The following is an 18,277-nucleotide window of genomic DNA, read 5'->3' on the forward strand; positions in this document are numbered from 1 at the left end:
GGTGCCCCAGAACTGGGTCGCGGCGTGCCTCCTTCAACCCCAGAAATTCAGGGTTTCTCCTCCTCTTTCTAGCCAAAAACCACAAGCTTCAAACTAAGTTCTAGCCAAAATTCAAAACCAAGCCCAAAGGTTTTATTCCCACAGTCTAAACATCACAACTAAACTTCTAAGCAATTCATACTCTCACAAGACACCCAAATTCAAACCAAATATAGCTAACAAAACCAGACCTCATGCAAGCTTAAGTTCTAACAACAAAACCAGCAAAATACAACTTGATGATCAAGTTTAAGAGCTTACCATCGAACTTAACTAAGCCTCTGAACTAATTGCCTGAGTTCCAAGCTTCTAGCCTCCCAAGTTCCACCCTTGAACCCTTGAATTTCTGGCCTAAAATCCTTAAAAAAATCTTCAAACACCAAGCACCATAGAGAGAGAAGGTGAGAACCGAAGGAGAGAGAGACTTGAGAGTTTCTATCTCGTTCTTTTCTTAGTTCTAGTGTTTTCTCAAGCCACTAAGTGTATACCCAATCTTAACAAAAAGACTAAAATGCCCCTTAAGTCTACCCAAATATTCAAGCGCCATGAAGGGTAATTTCGTCAATTGCCAAGTCCCGCTAATTCCTCGAGTGTTCCTATAAATCCCCGTTTAATCCCCACATGTCTAAATAATTATTAAATTACTACCTGTTACTGAATTGTTCCCGAACACATATAACATTGTCAAAATACCCTAGGCTCCTCCTGAGCCGGGTATTTGACCCAGTTGTGACTTTCTAGACAAACTGCTCCCTAGGACCGTCTCAGATCGTGCATCACAAATATATCACCGCTCACTTGTGGTATCACTCACAATATATACAAATATTGCATTTTTTCCCTCAATGGGCTAAACTTACAAATATGCCCCTAAAAACCAAATGGGGCCCACATGCATATTTAATTCACCCAAACATGCATTTCCCTCCTGTCATGCTAATCAAGGCCCTAAGCCTTATTAGAAAATTTGGGATGCTATCCTTCTAGTCCCATCAGTGGGCACCAGTTCCATTGCAAACTTGGCTAGTCTGTCAAACTTTGAAGCATACTCAGTCATTGACAGACTCCCCTGAAGTAATCTGCTGACACTTCAGCTTTTGCAGCCCTGATGGCATCATTATAGTACTTCTCATTAAATAGGGTTTGAAACTCTTCCCAACTTAGAACATTGACATTTCTGGTCTGGGATATCACTTCCCACCAAATTTGGGCATCCTCCCAAAACATATACATGGCACAAGCCACCCTCTCATTACCAAACACCCTCATAAAGTCAAGGATGGTGGTAACCATGCTCATCAATTGCTCAGCCTTAGCTGGGTTTACACTACCCTCAAAGACTGGAGGGTGTTGTTTCCTGAAATTTTCATAAATAGGTCGCCATTTACTTCCAGCCTCTGGAAACTACTCAACTATTGGCACCACTACAGGTGGTGCCTCTGGCAAAATGTTCCCTGCAGGAACCTATTGTTGTCTCAGGAAGCAGATTTCTTTTTCCTGCCTCATAATTCTGGCTTGCAAATCAGCAAACAGTTGCTATCAGTTATCAGGAACTGGTTGTGGAATCTGACTCTGGTCATTTTCTTGACCCTGTCTATCATTCTTGCCCTGATCATCCTGGCCACCTGATAAATCTATCTGTCTTGGAATCATACTATTAACTTATATTGTGTTGCAACAATCAATACGGCCAGTTAGGTAGTGATAATTAAACCTCTTGCCGCCTCACGGTCCAAGATCAAGTAGATATTCATCCATGTTTCACAATAATACTAATAAGCATATTGATTCATGATCATATAGTTTAGCATTTAGCACTTAAAAGTTAATAATTCAACAATTAACAATGCTAATAAGCATGTTCTAGCAATATCAGTGCTAATAACCACGTTCTTGCTTATCATGCAGTAGTCAAGGCCTTATTAATGTATGTCATGCGTTCAGGTAAAACATTTATATTCTATCTAAGCAGTTAAACACATAACCACATAAATAGTTACCAAACTAGGAGTCGAGCTTGTCATCAGTGGCGAGTGTACATGCCCAGCCAGTCTACCAGAACCCTAATCCTTGGCACCCTCTGATACCAAGTTGTAATGCCCCAACTACTCCAAGATTGTTATTGTGGACATTGAATAGTGCTTAACTAACTAACCAAGTCATTTGGTTGTAAACGTGCATCTAGGTGTCATTAATAGGCCAGGGTGAAAATCTCCGTCAAAAGGAATGGATATATTTTATTTAAAATGTTAAACTGTACATGGGCCCATAAAAGTGCTTACAAAGTTATTTACAATCCAAAATGGTCATTACAGTATAAAAGTTACAACCCACCGACCTAAGCGACAAAAATAGGGTTAAACCTTAATTCCTCAGAGAAACACCTTGGTCGTGGTGGTCAAGCGGCTACATATGTACACATCACCACCTAAGCTCTCCACTCAAGGTTGGGTGAGTTTTCTTTCCCTTTACCTGCACTACATAACACCCATGAGCCAAGGCTCAGTAAGAAAACTTAGTATTGTTATTGACATAATTTTTTCCAACAGTGTATTAAGAAATAATAAGGTAGATTAGTGCTTAATAAACCGTAATGAAAAATTAAATGAATTCACTCAAGAACACGGAATTTTTACGAGGTTCAGTGGTTATAATCTACCTAGTCCACAAGTCTATATTATTGTTGTTTCTCTCTCTTTAATTTGGCAGAGTTTCGGTATTACAAAATAATGGTCCCCTTTCCTGTCCAATACTCCCAGTATTTATAAGGGAATTTCATGGATAGGTTTGGGTAACCGCGTGAGTCAATCACACATTTACATAATTATTACATTTAATACAAATGATTCCCATTTATATTGGGATATGATTTGATCACAAGGTAAATGTACTCCTAATATCTGGGATATTAAATATGACTGCCTGGTCATAAATATATGTATAAAGGGATCCTGAGTCTCTGGGGATCCACGGGTTTGCAATATACTAGAACTACCATGAGCTGGATATCTCATCCAAGCTTGTGCTTCACAGCCTTCGTGTCCCTAGCTCAGGTTAAACCCAGGACGCCTAACACAACGTGTGACCACACGAAACTCAAGTTGTCCAAGTGGATTTTAAACATATATCATTCCCTTGATTATTTCTCTGTATATTTACTTGCCAGCTATACCCGAGCTGAGTGAATGAACTCGGGCTAAAATTAGGGTACACAATTGCATGTATACAATATCAATAAATGATGATGTAATCATTCTAGGGCTTGCAGCCCTATTAAGATCGGTGACTAACGAGTCATACTCTAGATAGGTTACAAATGAGTCACACTCTGGATAGGTGACTAATGAGACACTCTGGGGCTCTGCACCCTAAGCCATGTGACGTTTCAATCACCTGAGCCTTTTAGCCCTGGCTCTTAGTAACTAGCCTTTAGACTAGACAAGCGCTTTAGTTTTCTTTGACCTTTAGGTCAGTCAAGCATTTCATGTTTCGGCCTGTGTTAAACACCTTAATGTCGTTCTTGACTCATAAGCCAATACCATACGACCAATGCTTAGTACTACAATCGATCATGACTGATAAGTCAAAACTTCACGACCAATACTAACACCATTGTCGTTCCCTGACTAATAAGTCAGTGCCACACACAAATAAGCAAAGCTGCTATGCATTTACAATGCAGTCAATGTCCATATATAGAGCACTCAACATGCCTCATCTATAACGCCCTGGATAACCAAGACAATTATACTATGTAGTTAAAATAGTGCAGGCCTTACTAATCAATTCATTTGATTAAAAATGTCATCCTAAGGTTAACAATCGGATTAGGGTTAAAACATTTTGATCGTAAATGGTTAATTTTTCATTAAAATAGATTTTTGGTACATGGGATCCCAAAAACAGGGTTAAAAAGGAAAAATTTACAAACTCTAAAAAATTATATACAATCAGTGGCCACTCTAATGGGAAAATGCAAGTTTTAGGCTTCTATCCCTGTACTCTCCTCGGCCGTGGTGGATGAGCAGCTGACAATGTACACCTCATCCCCAGAGCTCTCCAACTCATGGTTGATCCAGCTTACCCTTGCCTTTACCTGCACCACGTTGCACCCGTGAGCTAAGGCCTAGCAAGAAAACCAAAACAACAATCACATGTAGCAACAAGAATATTCAACCACACTTATGTCATATAATCATAAAACAAAGTATAGATATTCAATTAAACAATTACAATCACATAATCTCAAGTAATCAGGGTTGGCACCCATAGGCCAAGCCCCTATCGATCTAGCTATCCCCGACTCACTTAGGCCGGGCTATGATCAGTATGCTTACCGTTTACCCCGGCTCACTTAGGTCGGTCATTCTTATATGACAAATCAATCTTACAATCACATATCACAAGCAATCAATATTTGGGAATCTCAGTCCCGTTCACAACCACACAGGGTGCAGTTTTCTTACCTTAAATTCTGAGCAGAGATAATAGTGCGATCTCGAGCACAATCCTTAGTCCTGAGCCTTGGCGATAAACCTAGTCATAGTGGCCGATAGGTAATTGTTAACTTCCAATCCAAATAAATTCTTAGGAGATAAAAACTAGCCTCCGGGACCTCAATTGCTACTAAACCTGGTAGTAAAAATTGTCCTGAGCGCTTAGGTTCGAACCCCCAAGTCTCACCAACCTTAAAAATCAATCTAGGGCAAAACCTCTAGGTGGGCCGCGACTTAGCCCTTAGGGTCACGACTTGCCCCTAAGTCAGAGACCAAGAACCAAAGCCATAGGGGAGGCGGGCCGTGACTTGCCTCTTAGGGTCGCGGCACGCCCCCAAGTCAGAGAGCATACCAAGGCCCTTTTGGGCACATGCGCCACGACGCCCCAGAGCTGGGTCACGGCACGCCCCCTTCGAACCCAAAAATTATGGGTTTTCTCCAACCCTTTCCAACCAATTTTTTCCAGAATTCAACTCTGAAAAACCTCCCAACAAAAGCAAGGTTTATCTACGAATCTAAGACTTTTAATCATCAAATTAAACACAAAAAATTGCAACAATACATACTGGAGTTTCTACCCCAAATCATCAGTTATTTATTACCCAAAACCCAGTCTAATTCCACACCAATACCACAATTTCTTTACATGACCAATGATAAGGAACTTACCTCAGTTTTGCTTGAATTTCCTCAAGCTACAACCTCCAATCTTTGATCTTAAGTCCCAGCTAAACCCCTTAGTTTCCAAAGCTTCAATTCCTCCAAATTCCTTCAAAAAGTTCAGCTTCAAGCTTAAACTTTTCAGTCCTTCAATTCCTTCAACTGCTCAAACTCAATCACCAAGAGAGAGAGAGAGAGAGGAGAAATCGTGAGAGAGATGAGAGAGAGAGCTTTCCTTCAGTTTCTAGTTATTGCTTATAGTTACTGAGCTTATCCCAAGTGTTTTGTCTAAGTATATCCTTTTCTTAACTAAAGACTCTTTTGCCCCTCAAGCCTACTAATCTTCAAAGTGTTCCTAGGGGTAAATTGGTCATTCCACTCCAAATTCCCGCTAATTCCTCAAGTGTTCCCAACATTCACCAATTAACCCCATCATGTCTAACTATTTACCAATCAATTATTCAATATCTAATCATTCCTGAAATATTCTCTGAATTCCCAAAAATACCCCTAGGCTCCCCCGAGCCAGGTATTAAACCCCGTTGTGACTATTTCGCTAAACCGCTCACTAGGACCATCTCGAGCCATACACTGCAAATATATCCACATAATAATGTGGTCTCAACAATTTATCACAAATAATCACATTTATGCCCTCAACAGGCCAAAATTACAAATATGCCCTTATAAACTAGAAAGGGCCCACATGCATATTTAATACTCGTAAACATGCATATCACATAGTCATATAATCATATTAATCATGCACGCCACTTAATCATGCATTTAATCATCTAATCATACATATACCAATTATGCCCTCCCGACATGCTAATCAAGGCCCTTAAGCCTTATTAGTGAATTTTGGGTCGTTACAACTATCCCCTCCTACTGAGAATTTCGTCCTCGAAATTTACCTGAATAACTCGGGATACTGTTCCTGCATCGCTAACTCAAGCTCCCAGGTCGCTTCCTTAACCTTGCTATTCCTCCACAATACTTTGACTGGAAGAATCATTTTGTTCTGTTGAACCTTGTCTTTCCTGTCTATGCCCTGAACTGGTCGCTCCTCATATGACAAATCTAACTACATCTCCAAGTCCTCAAACTTCAAAATATGAGTCATACTTCCGTAGCATAGAAATGTGGAATACGTCATGAACTCCTAACAACAACGGTGGCAATGCCAATCTATAGGCCACCTGCCTGATCGTTTCCAAGATCTTTAAAGGTCCAATGAATCTAGGGCTCAGCTTACCCTTCTACCCAAACATTGTCACCCCTCGAAGTGGTGAGACTCGCAGAAACACGTGGTCCCCTACCTAGAACTCCAAGTCCCTACGCTTAGGATCAACGTAGCTTTTCTGCCTGCTCTGCGAAGCGAGCATTCAAGCTCTGATCTTCTCTATAGCCTCATTAGTCTTCTGAACCATCTCTAGTCCCAAATACTTCCTCTCACCCATATAATCCCAATGGATGGGCGATCTACATCTTCTCCCATATAACATTTCATATGGAGCCGCTCCAATCGTTGATTGATAACTGTTGTTGTATGAAAACTCAATCAATGGGAGATACTTACTCCATGACCCCCAAGACAGAGAGCCCCTATCTGGGGTGCTAGGGGCGGGTCGTGACTTGACCCTGTTGGTTGCAGCGCACCTGCTAGACAGCAACCAGGGGAGGTTCTGGAATGGGTTCAAGTCGCAACTTGCATGAACTCAGTCACGACTTGACCATGCGAACCCATCTCCCCTGCATATTTCTCAACTTAATCCTCAATCAAACCTTCACCAAACCAATCCCAAAATCACAGCCAAACATTTATACAACATCACCATCAATTATCAACAATACCCAAGCTTTGAAACACTTAAAACCACACTAAATCACCAATTCTACACTAAAAATTCAAAGCTTAAACACCACTTAAAAAATCAGAGCAAACCTTGAAATTTTAGCTGGAAATCTTACCTTAAACACAAAATTAAAACCCCTTCAATGGTTGAACTAAGGTTTTAAGCTCAAGCCTTAATCCTCAAGTTTAGCTTCAAAATTTAAACCCGAGAAAGAGATATGATCGAGAATGAGAGAGATAGAAAGAGACTCTGTTTTGGCTGCCAACTTCCTTCTACTGCCTACTTAGCTTAAGCATATCCCATGGTCAAAAGACAAAAATGCCCCTAAGGCCATTTAAAACCTCTCAAGGCTAGCAAGGGTAAAACTGTCATTTCTCGTGTATCCCGTTAATCATAACTAACAACCTCCAATTCTCGTTATTCCCAATTTCCTCAAATAATTATAAAATCATATCCCATTACCTATTCATTCCCGGTAATGTACTAAGCATCAAATTACCCCCAGACTCACCCCGAGCCCAGTAATTAATCCTGTTATGACCAAACCGCTAACTTGCATTCTAGGGTCGTCTCATGCCGAATAGCTCGAACAAGTCCACATAATAATGTGATCTCACCCATAAATCACAAACATGCACATAAATATACAATCATGCTCTTAATAGGTTAAATTACAAAAATGCCCTTCTAATAAGAATTGGGCCCACATGCATGTAATTATCATCACATCATAATATAATTCACATAATCATGCATTTAATCACATAATTTCATATAAAATCAATTATGGCCCTCCTGGCCCCCAAATCCAGGAATTAAGCCACATCAGTGAGTTTGGGACGGTACACCACCCATACTAGGGTAAGGCTAATCTGCAGGCCCCTGGCCTAGTCCTTGGTAAGATCTCAGAAGTCTTATTAAATCGTGTTCCCATCCTAGAAATTTGTGTTCCCATGCTTGAAATTTGCAAACTCTTATGTCCTTTCAGTTTGGCAGACACTTCTGCCCTAGCAATCCTAATAACCTCATTGGTTTCTCCGAACAAATACTGAACCACAACATATTTTATCTTTCATTTCATTACTTGGAACAAGTACTTTTCGTTCTCTACCTTACCGTATCTTATTCAGAGTCACCCTAGCCATTGACTGGCATTCACCACTGTGACTATTCAATCAAGGGTCCGTACTTATCTCAATGCCCCAAACACTTGCACTTCTTCAGATCGTCAGTTAATATGAAGGTAACCAATAATTCTAGGTTTCAACCTTATACTCTTTATCTTCAAAATCCTTTCCAAAACCTGGGAAATAAAGGATCTTAGTCTGACACCATCAACCTTGGTGTCTCATGGAGACATACAGTCTCCCTTCACCCACACGCATTACTATGATACCCACCATACGAACTGAGGTATGTTAGCTCAATCTGTTGAGTCGCAACCTTTCATGTCCAGCCTTTGGACTTGTCATCTAATGTGGTCCACTCCTATGGTCCACTACTATACCTTTTTACCTTCCAATATATGAATTTTAGATCTTACCATCCATTTAAACTTCCCGGTTACAATATTCATAAGGAGGGAGTACAATATTCATTTAGAATCTCCACCTCAACACCAAGTTTCATCGGATCACTTATCTGATCTTCATATCTTAATTTGTTCATACTAAAATAGTAGGATTCCGAACCATTCCTACAAGATCTTCTCTCTGAATTTCATTGTCCATAGAGATATATTTGTCCACTCTCAACTATAGATACTATATCAATCATGATCGTTACTTCGTCTGACTTTACTATAATCCATAGTGTCTTATCCAACTGGCATCGATCTTTCCAACATTAGAGGTTAACTTCCATACCAATTTTCCCTTATGCAATCAAGGGTTTCAATATGAATCACCCATTAATTTCCACTAGGTCTTGGTCTCAAGGTTATTCCTCTACAGAAGACCAAACGCTCAAATCCTTTGCATTAATACATTCACTTTTATTCCGTGAGTGCCAGTACTCCATCTTAAACGTGGTTATCTAGCATCCCATCAACTTAATGCTCCACGTATAACATTCATGTTCTTATTATTTCATTTACCGTGAAGCACGAACAACCATCCTTTCAGTCTATACCTATGTGGGTCTTAGTCTTTGATGCACCGCCTTTTAGTTTCATGTCTCAAGCAAAGGCAATATCCATTATGTTGTCCTTCCGCATTCGTCCATTACTTATGGATTCTAATACAATGGGTGCTAACCAATCCCTATTCGATCTATTGAAAATTTCGGTACGAAACTATCCATTCAAACAAACTTTAGGTTCTTGTGTCATCTCAAACATGGGTGTAGCTGTCTTCGAAGATGCTTCAAGTAGTAACAGACGTGTCTTACCAGTCTAACTGTATTTTTCACCCCTCAGACATTCTTCAGTAATTTCTTTGGGACTTTTGATTGAATTTCTTCATACATGATCCCTTCACTTCTAATAACGTGACCTTGAGTACCTTTGGAGAAACTAAAGCATACACTTTCTGGAGCCTTACCTAAAATCTTGGTTCATCAATCTTAATATTATCAACGTAGTAATTATTCGCATCCTGCTTCTAACTGGGAGTAGACCAACACATTCTTAACCAATCTAGATATGACTCATTCATGTCGTTCCTATACTATCTGCTTGTCAAACTTACCTGTGTCATTGAAGCATTGGTCAGTTAAAAACCTTCACTAAGAATCCATCACATCCTACTTGGTGCAAGAAGTAATTCCCAGAATGTCTCTTTCCTTGACCCTCAGCTGGTAATAACCATATCGAAGATCAATTCCTGAGAACATTGTCCTATCTTTCACTGGGAAATTGAACCCTTCATCCTTAACAGGCGATGTCAACGTGTCCCACAATACGATGCTCCATCTGATCCATCCTCAACTCAAACACTTTCTTCAACTGCACCATTAATTCTTTCTACTAAGCTAATATCATCCTTCATGATGTCCCTGATACTGAGTCTATCCATACCCAAAGCCCGTAGTGTACTCAACAATTCTTTGTGCACCCATCTAAAACCTTACTGGCTAATCAAGGTTTTATTCAGTCTAACTGATATATTCAAGGCGATATCTATCCCAATGTTTAGTAATCCCGTAGATGCAACCGGGTCCTTCTCTTCTAAATCCAGACATTGTTACCATCTCCTGAAATCCTATGATTGTCCCCTACTTAACAGATTAGCTTCTACTCAGGCTCATAACAAAACTCTCATATGATGAGCTCCATCACTTTTACTATAAAAATTTTACCACTTGTATTCCAATTCTTCTCTTAAAAGTTACCAACTCTTCCCCGGCAAGCACTAATATCTCAAGCCCATTGTATAACAACCTTGAGGCATGTACTTCATATCTGAATCTTTTCTGAGAGATACACAGCACCGAATTCTTCTAGCTCATTATATAACAAAGAACGAGGACTAACTAGTCAGTCAGTCGCCTCCGAAGGACTATCCTCGAGGTCTGACTGTAACGAGGTAGACCAGTCCTCCCTTCTGTAATCTCAGGCAATCCGCTCTAACGTGCTTGACTATTACATGTAGAAAACATGCCTTCACTTAGCATCTTCCCAGATAGTGTCTTCTGCATCTGGTGCATACTAAATAACTTTATCATGCCTCATCGCCGCTCTGGCGATTAACCTGTAAACTATAACCCTTCCTGTCAAAACTAAGGGTAGTAAAACTATCAAGGGTCATTTTTGTCTAGTTACTAGGCATCTTCCCTTACATAATCCCGCAAATGAGAATACCATTACCTACCCTTCTTACCCTATGACATTCATACTCCATGTCTCATCTCTTATGTATTTGATAACAAGGCCCTCCCTACTGCCCAAACATAGATGAAAATCTCATGCACTGGAGCAACCCTGATGCTCTGGGCCATCCTAAAATTCAGTCCTTAAATAAGTTGTTCTTTCTAGGCTACATCCGCTTGTATCAAATCAGAAGCAAGTTGACCAACCCATCAAATTTATTAACATACTGTAGCATCCCATAATTTGCTAATAAGGCTTAGGGCCTTGATTAGTGTGCCGGAGGACAATAATTGTTTTAATTATGATATTATATGAATTTGGTAATTATGTGATTGGACATCCATGATTGTGTGTATTCAATATGCATGTGGGCCAATTTCTATGAATAAGGGCGTGTTTGTAACTTTGGCCCGTTGTGGGGCATAAATGTAAATATGCATGTGTTGTGAGTGAGATCCTAATGTTATGGGGATATATTTGAGATGTGTGCTCAGAGACTGTTCTAAGGAGCAGATTAACAGAATAGTCACAACGGGGTCAAATACCCGACTCGGGAGGAGTCCAAGGGGTATTTTGGGTGTGTTATATGTGTTCGGGAATTATCAAGTAACGGTTAGTAGTTTAGTAATGATTTAGACATGTCGAGATTAAATGGGAATTTATTAGGAACACTTGAGGAACTAAAGGGACGTGGGAAATGACGATTTAGACCTTAGGGCTATTAAAGGATAGGGTTATGTCTAGAGGGGATCATGGACTTTTCACTTGGGGATAAGTTTGGATGGCTTTAGAAAGTAGAATCCACCAGAATAGAAAGAACTCCCTTCACATTTTCCTTTTTCTCTCCCTTTGGTGTTCTTGGAGATAAGGGGAATTCTTTGAGGAACTAGCTGAGAACCTATGGTGTGGAAGCTTAGAGATTAAAGAATCAAGCTGGGATCAGCTGAGGATTGGTTCAGGGTTATCATTGGCAAAAGGGGTAAGTGAATTCCTATGCTTCTCTGCTAAATTAGGAGTTTGATATTGATGTTCTTGAGTTTCAAACTCAAGGTTTGAATTTTGGGCTGTGATGGAGTTTTGATTTAGCTATTACTATGGTGATGTTGTTTAAGGTACTTGGGAATAATTGAGAGACTTAGTTATGGTTGTAGTTCATGTCTAGGGTGGAATTTTAGTGAATTGAGTTCAGGAAAAATGTAGAAAATGGTGGGATTTCTGGGTTTCAGGCTTGAGCCGCGGCCCTGTTCTTCAGGTGTTGCGGCCCTGTTCTTCAAGTGTCGCGGGCCATGTGTTTGAAGTGGCTGAAAAGCCTCTGCCTGCCAGGTGCATCGCGACTCAAGGCTATGAGTGCCACAACCCGTGTGTACGTGAGGCCTGGGGAGGCCTCTGTTCTTGAGGCGCCCCGGCCTAGGGAAGGGCATGACGTGGCCCTTGTTCCCCAGCACTGAGGCTTTTGCCTCTGACTTTAGCATGCTGCGACCCTTAAGGGGCTGGGCCGCAACTCAAGTGTTAGATGTTGGCCATTTGATGGTTTTAAGTTTAGGAACTCAAATGTTAAGGCTCGGGAAGGATTTCACCACCCAGATTAGTAGAGTCCAAGGTCTCGAAGACTAGAAATGTAACCCAAAGTTATTTAATGGATTAGAGCTTGATGGATGGCTATTGTTGATGCTTTGTGACTAGATGTTACCGCTCAGGCTCAGGATTAGGATCGTGCTCAAGATCGCTTTGGATTTTCAGCTCGGGACACCAGGTAAGAGAACTGTTTGTACCCGTAGAGCTATGTGGTGTGTTGTACTGTATGTATTGTTTTATGTTGTTATGTCATACATGTGATTATGAATGATCGGCAAGAGCACGGAGCGGCAAGAGCCGAAATTGGGAAAAGTCGGGAGAGGCAAGGGTCGGAAGTAGCAAGATCAGGGAGCGGCAAGGGCCAAAATCGGCAAAAGCCGGGAAAGGCAAGGGCCGGAAGCGGCAAGAGCCGAGAATGGCATGGGGCCAGAAAAGGCGTTGAGCACATGGAGTGCAAGCCGTTAGGGCAAGACCCTCCTAGGATGCTGGAGTCATCACCTCAGTGTGGACCGTGAACCCAGGGCCTGGTAAAGCGCTTGGGACGGCATGGTCACTATGTGTTTAGCCTGTTGGCTGCTTTGTTATGTGTTGTTGTAGTATTGAGCTGTTGTGTGAATATATTGTTGTATTATTATGTTGTCGTGTTATAGTGCTAATGTGTGATTGCACTGTTGTACTATTAGGCTGTTATGCCATTGTACCTTTTGAGCTGGTCTAGATCTTGTGTTGTTAAGAAAGCTAGTAAGATCTAGTATCTATTTGTTGCTCTAATTAAATATGGGAGGTGAGATATATATTTATTGTATTTTGTGCTTGAAGTTCTCTTTTTGGGCCTCGGCTCACGGGTGCTCTGTGGTGCAGGTAAGAGTAAGGAATCTGGATCTTACAGCCATGAGTTGGAGGGCATGGAGCGATGTGTACATGTTTGGCCTACCTGGCCACCATGGATAGGGTTATTTTAAGGAACACGTTGTAAACGTTCGGTTTTGTCGCTTAGGTAGACTGTATTGTACCTTTGGGTTGTAAATGTATTTCAAAACAAGTATTTTGGATCCCAATGTAATATTTTTACGAATTTCAATGAAAGACCGACTTTTTATACTTAATGATTATTAAATGAGTCTTTATTTTTATTCGAACACACTTTCTAGTCTTAAACCTTGATTGGCGAGCTAATGTCACATTTATAAATCAGGTAACGGCTGTAAGGAAGTATGGTGTTACACATACTCTATCATTGTCTTACAATTTTGAACTGAGTTCATAAATTCATTAGTCTTCGCAGTACAAACTGCATAACAGTAGTCTCTTTTATCAAGTCACTGCCTGAATTCCTCCCAACCCATCATGACAACATTGCGGGTCTGGGGTACAATTTTCTACCGCGTTCGGGCATCCTCCTGCCACATGCGCATGGCACAACTACTCTATCATGGCCTACAATTCTCATATCATTAAGGATGGAGTTAATCACGCCCATCTATTGATCAGTTCCTGAGCAAACCCCAACCTTCCTCGAAAAATAAAGGATAATGCTTCTAACGTCGTTCATACGATAACTCTTATCTATTTCCATCCTTGGGTTGAACTAACACCGGTGCCCTTACTGTCAAGATATACGAAGCAGCATTTCCCTAACGAAACCCGCTGTTTTAACCATCTATTCTCCTCATCCTGATCTAGCAGCCTTACTCGCATACCAACAAACATATGTTGTGAATTCCAGGGGCAGATGGAGGGCTCCGACCCTAACTATCCTCTGTAGCCCCCCACTCTACAATACCAAGTTCAATTAACTATCTTGAGTACACACATTCTGAATCAATCTGCAATCATCGACTTAACCCCTCAACCCTGATGTTCATATCCAGAATCATCCCACAAGCAGGTCCAAACAATCACAATAATCACATGCACAATATACATATCGAAACATCAATCTATATTACTCATGCATTAATTATCAAATTCCACTACTACCAAATACACCCATACACATCATGCTTTCTCTATACTAACACCCAGATAAGGCATATAGGCTCAATTTAAACAATCAACCACATAATCATGTCATTAAGTACCTAACCATGAGTTGAGCTTATCTTTAGCGGCGAGTGTACATGCCTAGCAGTCTTCAGGAACCCTTAAACCTAGACCGCTCTGATACCAAGTTGTAACGCCCTGGATAACCAAGACCGTTACATTGTGTGTTTAAAATAGGGCTTAACCTGCTAAGCAAGTCGATTGAACTTAAATGTGTATTTAAAGACTAAGTCGAGGTCAAAAAATAAAATATTTGGTCAACATAATGATTAATTTTCATTAAAATATTAAGTTTGTACACGAATTCCCAAAAATCAGTTTACAAACTTGTAAAAGATAAACATATACAATTTAGTCGTCCTAAGTGGCAAAATAGGATTTAACCTTAGTTCCTACCAAGCTATCCCGACCGTGGTGATCTAGTAAGCTGCATATGTACACACCGCCCCTGAAGCTCTCCAACTCATGCCTGGTCCAGCTATCAACTCTCTTATCTGCACCACATAGCACCCGTGAGCCAAGGCCTAGCAAGAAAACTTAAAACAACATGTGAAACTAGGACCCAATATAAAAGCAGTAAATATATTTCACCAGATTCAACTAACAATAGAATATATAGAACAACCTCAATAAAAGTACTAAGCTTAATCAAACATATAAATCAACCTCATCAATCATTGCAAATACTTAAGCGTGAACCATGCTTTAGTTTATTGTAAAATGTCCATGCTCGACACCCTTAGGCCAAGTCCACTGACTTTATAGGTGACCCTGGCACCCTTAGGCCGGGCTATGTTCCGCACGCTTTCTATCAGCCCCCGACATCCTTAGGCTGGCCTGTAAACAAATATAATTACAAATGTACATGCATAACAAGTAATCAATGGCAGCGTATACAAGCATGCCCAATCATATATTCTCAACTATAGATATGTTCATGTTCATAATATATCCATACAAGGGGTTCAAGCCCTAACCATAACTCGGGTGCAGTTTTCTTACGTCAGATCCCGAGTAGCAAGCGTATGACGGCCCCGAGCACGATCCATAATTCCTGAGCCTTTGCAGTAAAACCTAGTCACAACGCGATAATGGATAACCATAAGATTATAAATCATTTAAAAGCTTTGAATTCAAATACTAACCTCCGAGACCTCGATTTCTACTAAACTGGGTTATAGAAATCATCCCGAGCGCTTAAGTTTAACTCCCCAAGCCTCCCCAAGCTTAAGGACAACCCTAGACCAAAACTACCTAGGCAGGCCGCGACCTCGCCTTGAGGGTCGCAAAGCGCCTCAAGTTAGAGGCACAGCCTCTTGCATCAGAGAGTGCGGGCTGCGACTTGCTCCTTAGGGTCGTGCCGCGCCCCACAATCAGCAAGCCTCCTAGAGCCATCTGGGGCACATGAGCCGCGACTCCCATGAACTGGGTCGTGGTGCGCCCCCGTGAACCCAGAATTCCTTGGGTTTTCCAGTGTTTTTCCCTAACTTTCAACCCCGAAAATTTAACCTTAACATGCACCCTAATCAAAACCAAGTTCAAGTACGAGTCTAGGACTCTCAAATACAAAGTTTAGGTATACTAAATCACCACAAAATTCTACCAAGTATACCACCTCAAATTAGCTACAAAGTATCACTCAAAACCCAGCCAAATTCATCCTAATCATGTTATTTCCCAAAAAAACAGATACAAGATCCTTACCTCAATTTCAAACTTCAATCCTCAGAGACTTCCTGCCCTCTGTTGACTACATGTCTGTTGACTTAGATATGAATCTACTCAGTTGACTTAGATTAAAAAATGGGACGCACTTGTCTGTTGAATCTACTCAGTGCCATGATTCTCCTTGTTAGTCTTTGTACATCTTTAACTTTGGCTGGTGACAACATCTTGATTAGTGCTTGAATATTTTTGGGATTGGCTTCGATTCCTCTCGAGTTTACTATGAATCCCAAAAAATTTCCTAATCCAACTCAAAAAGAGCACTTAAGATGGTTAAGCTTCATCTGATATTTGTTCAACATTTTGAAGCATTTGAGGTCCTTGATGTGTTCACCAACTCTTAACGACTTAACCAGCATATCATCAACGTAAACCTCCATGTTATTGCCAATATTTTCTTTGAACATGTGGTTTACTAGTCGTTGGTAAGTCGCACCAACGTTTTTAAAAATGAAGGGCATTACTTTGTAGAAATGAAGCCACATATCTATTTGAAAGCTAGTGTATTCTTCATCAGGTGGATGCAAGCTAATTTTGTTGGAAAAACAATCAGAGCACGCAGCAAAATTTGTGCGTGGTGGGCCCATTGTTGTTTTACATTTTTATTAAACAACAGAACAACAACATACAAAAAATTTCAATAATCATATAACAATTTATATGACCAAGAAAATAATCCATAAATATTATCATACAATACTATTAATCATGCGACAAATATGCATATAAATATACAATATATTTATATAGAATATATAAACACAAAAAATCAAGAACATAAATTTTTACCTCTTGACGCCTATCAAGTGTCCTTGAGTCTTTTCGTATTTTTATCGACCTTCTTATGCAAAGCTTTGAGTACTCAAATCACGATCTTCCGGAGTGTTCTCTACACCTCAAGATGTGTGTAGGCACATAAAGAACATGGATTTTTATTTTAGGAATCACAAGTATTTCACAACAAATGAGAACTTGGATTATGGTCTGAGAATGACTAGAATAAAGAAGAAGAAAGAGGGAGTTTTTGCCTGACAAAAAATCTGAGAACTCTTCTGAATTATGTATTGTTCTATCTGATGTATTTTCTTGTGTGTTTTCTTCTTCTTCTATATCATATATATAGAGATTTATGTTATCTTATTATTCTCAATAATAATAGTAATATAAATATATTATCATAATGATGATAGGATTAGAGTTTAGGTAAAATTCTAACTTACCATATTTGAAAAAAATCACTTTCAAATTATTAAATAAATAAAATTAAAACTACACAAATACAATATCTGTATAGTGGTACACGCATGGCACAGTCATTGGATTGCATCAGACGTGTACTGTTATTCCCTTTTTAGGGATTTTGTATTTTTCTTTTATTTAATTATTTAACTTTTTAAGGAAAAGATGACAACCATATTTCAAAATTTATATTCAAAATTCAAAATTCAAATTGATGATCATCATTATCATCATCTTTTAAAATTCAATAAATCAAAAACTATTTTTGACTTACCAATTTTATTTTCTCCCACTCAAATAAAATAATTAATTTCAAAAATTAATTAATTTATTTATATATATATGAAATTCAAAATTTTATATATTTCAATTAATAAATATATTTTCGAAATTAATAATTAATTATTCAACCTCAATTATCATATAATTGCATACTTGACCCAAAGAATAAAATTCTTCTCCAATTCCCAAATTACAGTTATACCCTTGTATCAACTCTTACTTGATATGGTGTTGATAGAGCCACCCAGGGGACCTATGGACCTATAATATCAAGCTACAATAAATATTACATTATTAATCAAAGCTCTTTGATTAAATAATCATATTTAATAATCTCATGAGTACTCCACTAAAAATATGAGATTGAACTCTTGATAATTATAGACATGTAATTACTGAGTACTTTATTAAGAATAAAGTGTCCATTGATATAATCATTACATACAGTGTTAATCTTCTATTAATGGTTCATATTTAAAAGGGAATAAAATTGTCGTTTTACCCATTTAGCTATATCTTGTTCCTAGAGTACCATTGACTTTACTAGTGAA

The sequence above is a fragment of the Humulus lupulus genome, chromosome 4 (genome assembly GCF_963169125.1).
Source record: "Humulus lupulus chromosome 4, drHumLupu1.1, whole genome shotgun sequence".
Lineage (NCBI taxonomy): Eukaryota > Viridiplantae > Streptophyta > Magnoliopsida > Rosales > Cannabaceae > Humulus > Humulus lupulus.